Genomic DNA, 15,190 nt, shown 5'->3' with positions numbered 1-15,190 from the left:
CGATAACTTCTACGTCCTTGGATTTTGAATATGTTAGCTTTTATGTTTTTGGATCTTAAATCTAATAACTTCTAAGTTCTTGGGTTTTGAATCTAATAACTTCTATGTTCTTGGATTTTAAATATAATAAGTTCTATATTCTTAGGTTTAAAATATGATAATCATATGCTATAAATAAACATATCAACATTTTTCTTTGATGATAATTTACATGTGTTTGCATGATTAGATCTAAGTTTTTTATTAATTTCATATGCTTAGCCTAATGTTTATGTTTTTAGGAAACTATCATGCTTCCTTACTTTAAGTTTTCTTTTTCAGGATTAATCTTTCGTATCTTAAAAATAGGTTTATCTATGTATTACTTGATGTTTTGTGCGTTTTCTAATTGAATTTATGTGTTCCATGCATGTAAAGTTGGAGTTTCATAATTGGAGTATTGAAATATCCAAAACCGGCTTAATCAGGAGCCTAAAGTCGATCGACTTAATGATAAGTCGATCGGCGTGCATTGAGCCAATCAAACTCTTCCTGTGTGACCAAAGGATTGTTTCAAGAGCGATTTTGAGCTAAGGATGTCACACAGTCGTATGGTGCCTATATGGTCTCCGTATGGAACATAAAATGACATTATTTAGAGGAACTTTTAAAGTTGTTTGAGGAGAGTTCCGTCATATTTTTTATTTCTAGAGAGAAAAACACTTAGAAAATTCATTATCCTTTCATTTTTAGGGTTTTGATTGGTCATTTCTCAAGGAAGAACATCAATTCCTTTTTTACTCTCCAAGATTCAAGATTTTTATCTTTGCTCTTCCACCAATAGTCTGAGATCTTCTTTCCTTAATCTTTATTTCTTTATTGTAATGTTTAGGATCTAATTTTCTTATTATTTAGATTTTGATGAATCCTAATTTGTCTTCTATGGATTGATTCAAAGTTAATGCAATTAATCTTTTCTATTAATTTCATCCCTTTGGTTACTTAATTATCTATTTCAATTGACAAGTCGATGTATTAATTGGGATATATTTTCATAAACCGATTAGAGATAACTTTTTATGAATTGATAACATCTTAGGGACTGAGGACTGATTAGGATACTAGAGATAGATCTATAAAATCCTTTGATTCAATAGTTCCTTAATCTTAATGCATGACCTAAGTGAGTGGTTTTGAGGAGAGATTCCTCTCCCTCCTCTTAGGAATTAGGGGTTTAATCACTTGAGAAATGTTTAGACCTAATTTTGTGGGATGCCAATTCAAATCTTGAGTTGAATTAATTGCTATTTATTTCATGCAATACTTAACTTATTAGGGGGATTCACAACCTAAATAGGCTTTATCCTTAATAAGTTTACCAATTTTTTTAATATTTGTTTTCAAGCTTGTTTTATCTTTGAATATTACTACACCCAAACAACATTTTGATTGCTAAACATTAGTATATAATTGAAGGTAGTACTCAAAATTAGGTCCCAAGTGGAACGATACTCTTATTTATCATTGTATTACTTAATATGATCAGAGCACTTTGCCTTTTATAGATAGAGCGCATCAAGTTTTTGGTACTATTACCAAGGACTTCTTTTCTATTATAATATTATTAGTAATTCAAAAGCTAGGGATTTAGCATTTTTATTTTTCATTTGATTTATCTTTGTTATGTTTATGTTTTCTCTAGGTACCTGAATCTATGCATGACCTGAGCTAGTTTGATGAAACTATTCATTTACGAACCAGAGTTGGATAGAACTTTGAGGAAGCAGTAAAGAGAAGAATGAAAATGAGTTTTACCCGAAACGGTAGCAGAGTTACAAAATCAGAATCAAGAGAGAGAGCCAAACTAAGAAGAGGAACAGTTAAGAATGGCAGCTCCACCTAGAGAGAGAACCATGCAAGAATATGCACGTCCAACTCTTAAAGGGGCCACATCGAGTATTATGAGGCCGAATGTTGCAGCAAACAACTTCGAGGTAAAGCCCAACATTATTCAGATGGTGCAAAATAAAATTGCATGTTTGATGGTTTTCCCAATGAGGATCCAAACACCCATTTGGATAATTTTCTAGAGATTTATGACACCCTCAAGATTAATGGGGTATCAGATGATGATATTCGATTAAGGCTATTCCCATTTTCATTAAGGGATAAACTAAAGAAGTGGTTGAAGTCATTCCCAGCTGGAACATTTACGACCTGGAATCAATTGGCCGAGAAATTCTTGGAGAGATATTTTCCACCTTCTAAGACAGCCAACTTGAGGAATGACATAGTAAGGTTTCTTCAGCAAGAGAATGAGACCTTGTATGATTACTGGGAACGTTTTAAGGATTTACTAAGGAGCTATCCATATCATGGTTTACCTTTATGGTTGTAAATTTAAAATTTCTTTAATGGACTGAATTACGCAAGCAAATAGTCTAGTAGTGCTGCAGCAAGTGGATCGCTAAACAATAAGACTCATGAGCAAGCTATGGATCTTATTGAGGATATGGCAGTCACGAACTATTAGTGGCAGAATCCAAGAGAGCAGGTTCGATTCAAAGATAGTGGATCCATGTGGTAGACCTTATGGTAGTTGTAAATGCACAGTTAGAGACCATGAGCAAGAAGATGGATGCTTTGACTATATCTTCATTTGGAAGACAAGCACAAGTTATGACTTGTGATTGGTGTGGGGTGGTCATCAAAGTCAAGATTGCCAAAACGATAATACTTTCGCTAAGCCAGAGCAGGTTGATTATGTGGAAAATGCTCCTAAGCAGTAGAACAATCCCTACAGCAATACCTATAATCCAAGGTGGAGAAATCACTCAAATTTGTCTTAGGGGAATCAGAATCAGCAAAAACCTCCACCCTTAGGATTTCAACAGTAAAACCAGCAATAGGCTCCTCCTAGAAGGAGTAATCTAGAAGAGATGATGGAGACGTTCATCTTGGTGTCCGAAACACGGTTTTAGACTACTGAGACTACTCTTATGAACCAGCAAGCTTCAATTTAGACTTTGGAGAATCAAGTGGGGCTGATTGCAAAGCTTTTGAGTGAAAGGCCACAAGGAAGTTTGTCAACCAACATAGAAGCCAACCCTAAGGCTCAGCTTAAGGTTATTACATTATGAAGTGGTAAAGAGTTGAGTTGAATAAAGTAGATGAGAATTCTACTACAATTGAGAGGTTAATGATGAACAAAAGGCCGTACAGGCTGAAGTAGAGGATAAAGTAGAATTAACATCAAAGTCTACCCCTATTGTAAGAGAATATCAACTAATAATATCCTTTCCAGCCGATCTTTAGAAGGACAAATTGGATACACAATTTAGTAAGTTTCTTGATCTTTTTAAGCAATTGCATATTAACATACCATTTATGGAAGCTCTATCGCAGATGCCCAAGTATGCTAAGTTCTTAAAGGAACTCCTCTCTAATAAGAGGAAGCTCGAGAAAGTATCAATGGTACAACTGTCTGAAAAGAGCTCAGTGATCATTGAAATGAGACTATTAAAAGACCTAGGGAGTTTTGTTATTCCTTGCTTTATTGGTAATTTAAATATTGATAATGCACTTGCTGATTTGGGGGCTAGCATTAGTGTTATGCCTTATAATTTGTTTAAGATACTAGGGCTTGGAGAACCTAAACCAACACTCATGAGTATTCAACTGGTAGATAAATTTATTGTATATCCTAGGGGTATCATTGAGACTTATTAGTAAATATTCATGAGTTTATTTTTCCTGTGGATTTTGTAATTATGGACATAAATGAAATTGTTGATGTTCCCTTATTTTAGGAAGACCCTTTCTTGCTACAGCTAGGGCCATCATTGATGTTCATGATGGTAAGCTTATTTCTAAAGTAGGGGAACAGCAAGTGACCTTTTAGATCCCTAACATTATGAAACATCCGCTTGCACTTGGTGACAAGGATTTTAGTGATGATAAAATTGAGCATAAGACTATGAATTATATTTCATTTATTGTTGCTAAAGATCCTTTCGAATTATGTTTGGTACAGGAACAAAAAAAAATGTGAAATGCCAGGAGCTTTAGAACAATTAGCCTACCTTAAGGCGATAAGGCCAATGAGAAAGCAGTCATTCGAGTCTATTGAGATGCTGAAAGAGGAAAGGATGAAGCCTTTCATTGAAGACCCTTCTTCTTTGGAACCCACGCAGCTTTCGAATCATTTGGAATATGCCTTTTTGATGGAAGGATCCAAGCTACCAATAATAGTTAGTTCTGCATTACTAGATGACCAAAAGGCTAAGCTATTAAAAGTCTTGAGAAGGAGGCGGAGGGAAATAATGTGGAAAATTGCATATATAAAGGGAATCAGCCCTTCCTTTTGCACATATAAGATTCTTATAGAAGAAGAGTTCAAAACTGTGGTGCAACCTCAAAGGCGTCTCAATCCCAACATGAAGGAAGTAATAAGAAAGGAGGTGATTAAGCTTCCTAATGTCGGGATTATCTATCCCGTTTCAGACAGTTCTTGGGTAAGTCCACTACAATAGTGCCTAAAAAAGGAGGCATGACAGTTGTGGTAAATGAAAATAATGAGCTAGTCCCAATAAGAACTGTGACAGGATGGAGGGTGTGCATCGACTATAGGAAGTTGAATGATGCCATGAGGAAAGATCATTTTCCATTACCATTCGTTGATCAAATGATAGAGAGATTATCAAGGCATAAGTACTACTATTTTCTAGATGGTTTTTCGGGATATTTTCATATTCCAATAGCCCTTGAGGATTAGGAAAAGATTACTTTCACATGCCTCTATAGAACCTTTGCGCATAGAAGAATGTCATTCAGACTGTGTAATGCACCAGCCATATTTTAGAGGTGCATGATGGCTGTCTTTGATGACTTGGTTAAGGATATTATGGAAGTTTTCATAGATGACTTTTCTATCCATGGAAATTCATTTGAAGAATGTTTAGAGCATTTGGAGAAAGTATTGATAAGATTCGAGGAGACCAATTTGGTGCTAAATTGGAAAAAATGTCATTTTATGGTACAGGAATGTATTGCGTTAGGACACAAAATCTCTAGTAAAGAATTAAGGTGGATAAAGCAAAGATTGAGACTATTGAGAAACTACCACCTCCTTCCTCCATCAAAGCTATTAGATGTTTTCTTGGGCATGCAGGTTTCTATCATAGGTTGATGGGCTATTGATGCAACCTACACCTAAGGCAGTGAACCTATCGATGCGGCCTAGCACTAGTGAGTATCAAGGTCGTATCCCTGGAGATCGGGTGAACCTAAAGTTACTAATGTTCGCTATGTTATCTAGTCTAAAATAAGGTGTGAGAAGTCTAAATTAATTAATTAATGATTATGAATGCAAATAAAGGAACAAACGACAACTGACAATCGAAAGACAATCGTAACAAAAGAAGCAGACTCAAAGGGGACCTAAGTGATGGAATTCTAAGGTTGATTTTATAAATTACCAATCTTGCTACCCGTGCCTAAATCCTGAATCGAACTCGGCTCCTCTCTCGAGCTCACCAAGTTCCTAAACCTGCACTAACCTAATGGAATCTCATCCTATCATATTATTACAGATTAGCATTAAGCGTGATTTAGATCTATTAATAGTTATTAATTCTTAAATCGGCAAGTGAATTAACCTTATCTCTAAGTGTTAACTACTAGTTCTTACTATTCAATTTCCAGTTGTAACAAGCATTTCTCAATGTCAAGAAACAACCCAAAAGACAATTAATTCAACGTCTCAAATTAACTGAATCAAACTTTATTACTAAACAAAAGAAGATTACAAGAATGACAAATAAAATCTAATAATTAAGCACAATCCATCAACAAAGGTGAACCCCAATGGGTTCGGCAGCCCTAGCTACTCATAATGAAAGAAACAAATACAAAAGGAAATGAACAACAGAAAAGGAAATGGAACATGTAACCCCTCTTCTCTCGAATCGGAGAGGAAATGTCGCAAGCGCCAACTCTAAAACCAGCCTCAAGTATAGATCTCGGATGTCTCGATCAATCGTCTAGAACCTTCAATCTTTGCTTGAATCTCCCAAATTAATCCTCTGAAATGACGTTGGTCTCCCAAAATGTCAAGAACAAAGGTGTAGAAGTGAGGGGTCGCGCGCGTAGAGAAGTCCAGAAATCAGAAGCATAATCCTATCTCATTTTGCGTGCGCCTACTTATAGGCAGAAGTGCCATAGCCCGTGCCGTAGCCCGTGCCACGGCCTGTGCAGATATACATGGCCCGTGCAACGTCCCATGCAACAGGCACCAACATCCATGAAATGCCAAATTTCCAAAATTGTCCAAGGGAGGCTGTGTAACGGGCCATTGGATGGCCCATGCAAAAGCCTCAAAATGCGCGCCAGCAAGGAATCGAATCCAACAAACATCTAATATAGGTAAATCATCCAAATATCTTGGTTTCTGCCCGGAAATCAATCAATTTCTCATCAAAGAGTTTGAAAACCTGAAAAACTCATAAACATACCAAAGTGCGATCAAAAAGGAATAAATATGACTCAAATACACGAATAAACAACTGATAAACAGTCAATAAACATGCATAGAATCATCTACATCAAACTACCCCACACTTGAGAGTTTGCTTGTCCTCAAGCAATCAACAACTCTCTCCTTAAATAGATACCAAATGACTCAATCAAATACATTGCTGGAGGTTAGCTCAATACAAGTCTCAAAACTCCGTAACAAATTTCCTCAAAATCCCCAAATCACTAAATCCTTGAAAAAGAGAACAAAGTTAAAAAAAGCTGCGAAAATTAAAATGATAAACCATCCAAACTGAGAATTTGAGAACCATGCCTTGCAAGATGTCACTCAAAACACAAAAGTGTATATAGGTGAAAGAAAATCACCAAGCTCTCAACGCAAAAATACAGAAAAAGGTGGTTACCATAAGCTTGCTCATAGATCCAATCTCCACTACTGTGAAATAATCAATAATCATGATCAAAGAGTCTTAAGCCAGGTTGTAACGGGGTTAAGGTAGGGTATGGAGAAATATGGAAAGTAGGCTAAAAGTTGTTGAAAAATTATGCAAGTAATGCAAGAAAACAGCCAAGAATCAAATACTGTACCAAAAATGAACACTAAGTTGCTCCAATAATAAGATGATGCTCGAAATGAATTAAGAGAAAATTATATACATATATTATTTTTATTTTTATTATTATTATTATTATTATTATTATATATCTTTTTTTAACTAATCCTGCAACAACAAATAATGCAGGATGAAGTAATATAATGCTCAATTAAAAGTAGTAAAATGATATGTAACATTTGGATTGAAGGGAGCATCTACGAAAAAAATCTAGCAACTTAGTGAATATATGCAAATTGACCCAAAATGAAATGCGGCATAAACTTATATAATTTCCAGCAACAATGGTAGAATGAATAGAAGTGATAAAATGAGTGTCAAAGGTGAATTACTATGAAAGAAAAGGCTAAGGCTCAAAATTGGTTCACTAATGGAAAAACAAGGTTAGTTTTTTAGCCAAATTGTGTAAATCCTAAGTGCCCATATCATCTCATAACTATCAAAAATTCATGTAATCTCAAAAGTCATCACAAAGCAAGTTCTAGAAACAAAAATTCTGTACAATGCTCACTAATCAAAAACAGAAGGAGCATAAAAGCCTCACCATTTGAGTTGGATAAAATTGCATGAGCTCTCAAACCAAAGTTTAAACAATCAATCATAATAATAAGCATCAATTTTAACAGTGTTCTATATCCAAGATAAAGTAAAATGAAAAGATTAAGGAAAAACACCAGTTTTACCTGGCTTGACTGAAATTAAGAGATTCGTTCATTGCCTTCTTCCCAACAAGATTTGATAAAAGCTATAAGGGTATCCATTCAAAAGAAAAAAAAATCATCAACTACTCGATTAAAACAAAACTCAAGATAAGAACAGTAAGAATGAACGGACTCAATCAATAAGGAAAATGAAAACAAAATAAGAACAGCAGAATACCAAACCATCCTTACAGAGGTTCGAGATAACAAAGTCGGTACCTGCACAAAACTAAGGTACCTACCCCACACTTGAGAAAAACACTATCCTCAGTGTGAAACAGGTATAGTACCCCACATGATCCAAAATAACGTTCAATAATTATAATTAAAATAGAATTAATAGCATCCATAACAAAAATAGAAAGAAAATAAACTGTCCAACAATATAAATAAAGAAAACTAGGATCCTCAATCCCCAACACGATCAACCTGGCCACCCTGGTCCTGCTGGGTGAAATCCGGAGTAAACAAAGGATCATCAAGCTGAGGAGACATCAGGGCATCAGCGTTGGTAGAAATACTTGGAACTGGGGCTGGAGCAGGTGGTAATGGAGTAGAAGAAATGGACAAGTGGGTTTCACCAAAACTGTCAAAGAAACCCTCAAGGTCAAAGGGTGATACCGGCACAGACGATGGTAGAGGTGTAGGCGCATGTGGTGGCACATGAGAACTGGATACTCGCATCCGAGCCAACTGCTGAGAGATATCCTGTAAAGAAAAATGAAAACTGTGATGATCTTCTCTCATCTCGGTGCGCAAGGCCATAAGTAAGGGTCGGTGTTTGCAAAAATGTCGAGCCGACGGGGTCAGGTACCAGTAGTGACAATGGCAAAGGGGGGGAGCTGGACACTAGTTGTGCTAGTGGAATGACCCAACTAGACCTAGTCAGCCCATCGCTACGCTGTTCCCAAGGACTAGTGCAACCAAGAATATGATAGGAAGGTATCAAGGAGATAGCGGTCAAGGTTGTTTGACAAGGAAAGCGGGAGGTAGGGAGAGAGAACATGAGCTTAGAGGAGTCGAATTGCCCTGTCTATGCCATATTCGATGCAGCAAAGTCATCCCGAAGAAGTTGGGTGGCATGTGACTGTGTTTGAAGCATCTAACACAAGGCTCTCACTGAGTCCCTAGACTCGGTACGGAAGGTCTATGTAAGATACCACTGATGTGTCATCCGGGCCTCCATCCTATCCAATCTAGATGCTACTAATGTGCCTGGTGAAAAAGAAGAAGAGGCACCGGCTGTTGATTGACTAAAGAACATAGATGGGTCAGGAACATCGATGGGCCTAAATGAGGGACGTGGTGGAGGTACAAGCTGCTCCTCGATGATGTCAACATCATCATCATCACCCTCATCAGCACCATCGCCACCCGTCTGGCTAGCTGAAGTGGACCCTGTCAAGTGGTACTCGAAACCGCCTGAGGTAGACTCGGTCCGAGTAACCATCAGCATGTTGTACATCTATTGTGTCCCAACAGCCAGCATAGAACCCAATTCTTTCATACTCTAAACAGCGGCTGGAGTTAGTACCCCCATATTCCTAGCTAGCCTAGTCACATAGGGTCCAAAACTAATAATTGCCTTCCTAGCCGATCTTTGAATCTCATCCATCTATGCAGCCATCAAAAACCTTAAATCCAAATAGGTCCCCTGCCAAATATGCCAGAGTAAAGCAACATCCAGCTTATTGAGAGCTCCCCAACTCTCACCCTTACCAGCCAATGTGTGCGCTAATATATTGTAGAGGTATCTCAAACTGTCTGAAATACATGAAGCCTTGGTCCGACTCGAAGAGAAAGAGTGCCGCCCTAATATCCTCCCAATACAAGTCTATATCCGTCCCCAAATATCTAACTACCTAATCAAACAAATCGGAGTCCACCTCCGCTCTAGTCCATATCCTTAAAGCTATACCAAACTCAGTTAGGGACATCCTGTAAATCCTAACAGTCACCCTGAAGGAAACTGTGTTTGGCGAAGCAAAATCCCTAATAGCTGCCTGAAGCCAAAAGGTGCTGAAGAACTCCAAAGTTAGCTCTCTATAAGTAGGCTCTCTAATGTCAAAGAACATATTCCATGGTACTGTCTCCAGCAAAGTAGAAATCTCTTCAAAAAGCCCAACATCTCTCAGGGCCTGCCAATCAATGCACCTCCCAGTCAGAAGTGTCTTCATCCTCACCACTCGAAATCGTTCAATATGCGCCTGGTTGGTGAAGATCAAGTAAGGATGCCTGCCAGTTATAGGTGTGGGGACAAGTCGAGCTCGGGTTCTCGGGTGATCGGTTGCCTGAGGTTGTCGTCCAAGAAGTACTATAGCAGTAGTCTGGCCTGCGGTTTGATGACTAGAAGAACCATCCTCAACTCTAGCTCCCTGCTCTTTTTCAACACATTTCTTTAGTAAACCGACCTGGGCGGATTCGGTGGATTCTCTAACTGAGCATTGCAGAAATGTGTTCCTCTATCACTAATAAGCACCCTAAGTGTGCCAAACCTAGCAAACAATCACTTAAGGAACCTGCAAATAACCCTGGCATCATCAGTGGCTACAGCCTGAGCTTCAAGCTACTTAGAGAAGTATTCAATGGCAATCAGAATATACTTATTCCCATATGAAGAGGGAAAGGGTCTCATGAAGTCGATGCCCCAAACATCAAAAATCTCAACAACTTGCACACTAGTTTGGGACATCTCATCACGAGAAAAGATATTACCTGCGCGCTGACAAGCATCACAAACCTGAATGAATTTTCGTGCATCTTAGAAGAGTGTATGCTAATATAATCCTGCCTCTAGCACCTTCCTCGCTGTATGGTTTGCCGCTTAATGACCGCTAGTGGGTCCTTCATGGCAGTGCCATAATATTTGGAGGGTCTCTTCGATATAAACACAACGGCGAACCACCTGATCTGCACACACTCTAAACAAAAAGGGATTTTTCCAAATGTAGTATTTCAAATCAGCAAAGAATTTCTTCTTTTGCTAATAAGTCATACCCTTTGGTAAAACTCTAGCAACCAAATAGTTAGCATAATCTGAAAACTAGGGAGTATTAGTGTATACCTGAGTGACATATAAATGCTCCTCTAGAAATCGATCGTCTATGACTATCTCATCAAGTGCATCCAAGTGAGGATTCTCCAATCTCCATAAATGGTCCGCTGCCATATTCTCCGCGCCCTTCTTATCCTTGATCTCGACATCAAATTCCTGCAACAACAGAATCCACCGAATCAATCTCGGTTTTGCATCATTTTTTAGGAATAAGTACCTCAATGCCGAGTGGTCCATGAAGACAATGGTCTTTAAGAGAACGAGGTACGATCTAAACTTGTCAAAGGCGTAAACAATAGCCAACAACTCCTTCTCTGTGGTGGTGTAGTGCTCCTGTGCTCCTGTCAAAGTCTTGCTAGCATAATAAATGGGTTGAAACTGTAGGCATTGCACAGTCTGAATGGCATCTGTCTGTAGGCGAATGTCCCATAGGAGCATGTGAAAGTAGTCTTCTCTTGGTCCTCAAGTGCAATAGGAATCTGGAAATAACCTAAAAAACCATCAAGAAAACAATAAAATATATGACCTGTCAAACACTCAATCATCTGATCAATGAAAGGAAGAGGGAAATGATCCTTTCGAGGTGCATCATTAAGCCTCCTGTAATCAATGCAAACTCGAAAGCCCGTTACCGTCCGAGTCAGGATCAACTTATCCTCTCATTCCTTACCACCGTCATGCCCCCTTTCTTGGGGACAACCTACACAAGACTCACCCACGAACTGTCAGAAATGGGATATATCAAACCTGCATCAAGAAGTTTAATTACCTCCTTCTTTACCACTTCTTTCATGTTCAGGTTGAGTCGTCTCTGAGGCTGAACAATAGGCCTGAAACTATCCTCCAAGGAAATCTTATGAGAGCAGAAACTTGGATTTATGCCTGGGATGTCAGCTATCTTGAAGGCAAAGGCCTTCTTATACTTCTTTAGAACTTCCAACAGCATGGCTTATTCTTCGGGAGTCAGATCAGCTGCTATGATCACTGCCAAGTGCTTCTCTTCATCCAAGAAAGCATAAATCAAGAGGCTCAGTAACTCCTTCAATTCTAAGACTGGTGGGTCCTCGAATGAAGTCTTTAACTTCTGCACTCCAGACCTATCAAGAAAAAGATAAGAATCAGTTGACAAACTCGGCTCAGCAGCCAATAAAACAGCGAGTTGCTCCAACACTTGCTCGTTGGACAACTCCTCCTTATCCTCAGCTAATGCTACCTACAAAGGGTCAGAACATAACATTTCCTGCAAATGGGACTCAACCACATCATCAAACACATCAACAGAATACATAGCATTATCATGGTCTAGTGACTGTCTCACAGAAGTGGCTAGGTCAAAGGTAATGGTCTCATCATCAACTCTAATCTTAAGCTTCCCATCGCTTACATCGATAATAGCTCTCGATGTAGCTAGGAAAGGCCTGCCCATGATAAGAGGCACAGTGCTCTCACCCTCCATATCCATCACCACAAAGTCCACAGGAAAGATAAATTTATCCACCTTCACAAGTACATCCTCAATAATACCTCTAGGAATCTTAATAGTCCTATCAGCTAACTGAATAGTCATCCTAGTAGGCTTGGGTTCATGCAATCCTAACTTGACAAACAAACTAGTGGGCATTAAATTAATACTAGCTCCTAAATTTCGCTAATGCACCACTAATTAGCAAACCGCCAATACCACAAGGGATAATAAAACTCCATGGATCTCGTCGCTTGAGTGGCAGCTTGTTCTGGAGAATAGCTGAACACTCCTCATTAAGTACTACCTAACCAAGATACTCCAACTTCCTCTTGTTGCTCAAAATCTCCTTTAAGAACTTGGCGTACTTCGGCATCTGCGAAATCGCCTCAACAAAAGGTAAGTTAATTTTCAGCTGCTTAAACAAGTCTAGAAACTTACTGTATTGCTTGTCCACCTTATCCTGCCTCAACCTCGCAGGATATGCAACCGGGGGCTGATACTCCCACACAGGGCTCTTTTGCCTGTCTTCTTTCTTCCTCTTAATCTCTACCACCTCAGGCTCTAGTCCTTCCTTAGCTGGCTCGTCCTGCACAATCATATCACCCTTATCAGTTAAAGGCAAAGAACCAGACAATTGCTTACCTGATCGCAAGGTGATAGCCTTGCAATGCTCCCTTGGGTTTGCCTCTGTAGTGATGGGGAGCGATCTTGAGGGTCTCTCTGAAAGCATCTTAGATATCTGGCAAATCTGAGTCTCCAAGTTCTGAATCGAGGCCTGCTGATTCCTAAGTGCACTATCAGTCTGCTAGAATCTCGTCTCCGTAGACGTCACAAACTTCATCATAAGCTCCTCTAATTTGACTTCTTTTCTGGTGGAGGAGGAGCATGTGCAAGCCCAGTTGGCTGTTATTGTGGCTGCTGATGAAGTCTCTGAAAACCTAGTGGACCCTGGGCATTATTGTTCCTCCAACTGAAGTTGGGATGGTTGCGCCACCCAGAGTTGTATGTGTTGCTGTAAGGGTTGTTCTGCTGCCTTGGGGCATTCCCCATATAATCAACCTGCTCAACATCAGAAGACATAACAGAAACAGATGGAAAAGTAGAGGAAGATGAAGCAAACATACCTCCCGCAGTACAGTTCACACTATAGTGCGGGCCACCATAAAACTCGTAGCCAACGTTTGCTGTATGAATCGGCATTTGGAGTTGGTCAATCTTCTTGGTTAGAAGCTCCACCTGAGCTGCCAAGGCTGCTGTAGAATCTACTTGGTTGACCACTCCCTGTCTTCCTGGTCGGCTCCTAGAGGATTGCTATTGATAATTGTTCATGGCCATTTCCTCTATCAAATTTTGAGCACCTTTCGAGCTCTTCTTGTTAGCGCCCCACTCTGACATCCACCATCTGCCTCGTCGTAAGGTTCAACCCTCTATAGAAGGTTTAAACCTGCATCCATACTGGCAATATGTTATGTGGGCAGCATCTCAAAAGATCCTTAAACCTCTCCTATGCATCGTACATGCTCTCATCAACAAACTGTACAAAAGAATATATGCCATTTCTAAGTTTAGCAGTTTTAGCTGGAAGGAAAATACTTATACAGAAATTTTTCAGCCAATGCCTTCCAAGTAGTAATCGTCTGCTGTGGAAGAGATTGCAACCATCTCTTTGCTCTGTCCCTCAAGGAAAATGGAAATAATCTCAGCCGAATGGCGTCATCGGTTGTTCCATTTATCTTGAATGTGTCACAAATCTCCAAAAAGTTGGATATATGTGCATTGGGATCATCGCTGGGCAATCCTCCAAACTGCACACTCTACTGGATCATCTAGATAACATTGTCCTTAATCTCAAAATTATTGGCCGCTACAGGAGGTTTGACTATACTAGTTTTCGTCCCATCGAAGGATGGTCGAGCAAACTCGTACATCATCCTCTGATCGTCATCAGCCTGGGGGGTTGTGGTTCTCCATCACGTTAGCTTTATAAACTTGAACTGTGACTCTGACCTCCTCCTCAACTGCCTGCAAACGTCGTCTCAATAATCTAAGAGAGTGCTCTAGATCAGATAAGGGTTCTATAGGATCAGGATTAGAGCTCCTGGTCATAAACTACTTGAAAATGATAATCCAAACAACCACCAATCAATAAAAAAAATAAAACAAAGAATAAAGAATAAATAAACAAACAAATAATGACTAAAGTAACACAAAAACAATTCACTTTAGTTCACTGTTACGGTTCCCTGGCAACGGCGCCAAAAAACTTGATGGGCTACTGATGCAACCTACACCTAAGGCAGTGAACCTATTGATGCGGCCTAGCACTAGTAAGTATCAAGGTCGTATCCCTGGAGATCAGGTGAACTTAAAGTTACTACTATTCGCTAGGTTATCTAGTTTGAAATAAGTGTGAGAAGTCTAAATTAATTAACTAATAATTATGAATGCAAATAAAGGAACAAACAACAACTGACAATCGAAAGACAACCGTAACAAAACAAGCAAACCCGAAGGGGACCTAAGTGATGGAATTCTAAGGTTGATTTTATAAATTACCAATCTTACTACCCGTGCCTAAATCCTAAATCGAACTCGGCTCCTCTCTCGAGCTCACCAAGTTCCTAAACCTGCACTAACCTAATAGTATCTCTTCCTATCAGATTATTATAGATTAGCATTAAGCGTGATTTAGATCTATTAATAGTTGTTAATTCTTAATCCGGCGAGTGAATTAACCTTATCTCTAAGTGTTAACTACCAATTCTTACTATTCAATTTCCAGTTGTAACAAGCATTTCTCAATTTCAAGAAACAACCCAAAAGATAATTAATTCAACGTCTC

The 15,190-nt window shown here is 39.0% G+C and overlaps 2 non-coding genes across 2 annotated transcripts; one reads left to right on the top strand and one right to left on the bottom strand.

Moving 5' to 3' along the window:
• Nucleotides 1-2,254: 2,254 nt before the first annotated feature.
• LOC112535786 lies at nt 2,255-2,361 on the bottom strand. Its single transcript, XR_003079865.2, has one exon. It is a non-coding gene; the product is annotated as a small nucleolar RNA R71 (small nucleolar RNA).
• Nucleotides 2,362-13,808: 11,447 nt separating this feature from the next.
• LOC112535785 lies at nt 13,809-13,915 on the top strand. The gene has a single exon (XR_003079864.1). It is a non-coding gene; the product is annotated as a small nucleolar RNA R71 (small nucleolar RNA).
• Nucleotides 13,916-15,190: the final 1,275 nt, after the last annotated feature.

The sequence above is a fragment of the Ricinus communis genome, chromosome 2 (assembly GCF_019578655.1).
Source record: "Ricinus communis isolate WT05 ecotype wild-type chromosome 2, ASM1957865v1, whole genome shotgun sequence".
NCBI lineage: Eukaryota > Viridiplantae > Streptophyta > Magnoliopsida > Malpighiales > Euphorbiaceae > Ricinus > Ricinus communis.
This window is presented reverse-complemented; position numbering and strand designations above follow the sequence as displayed.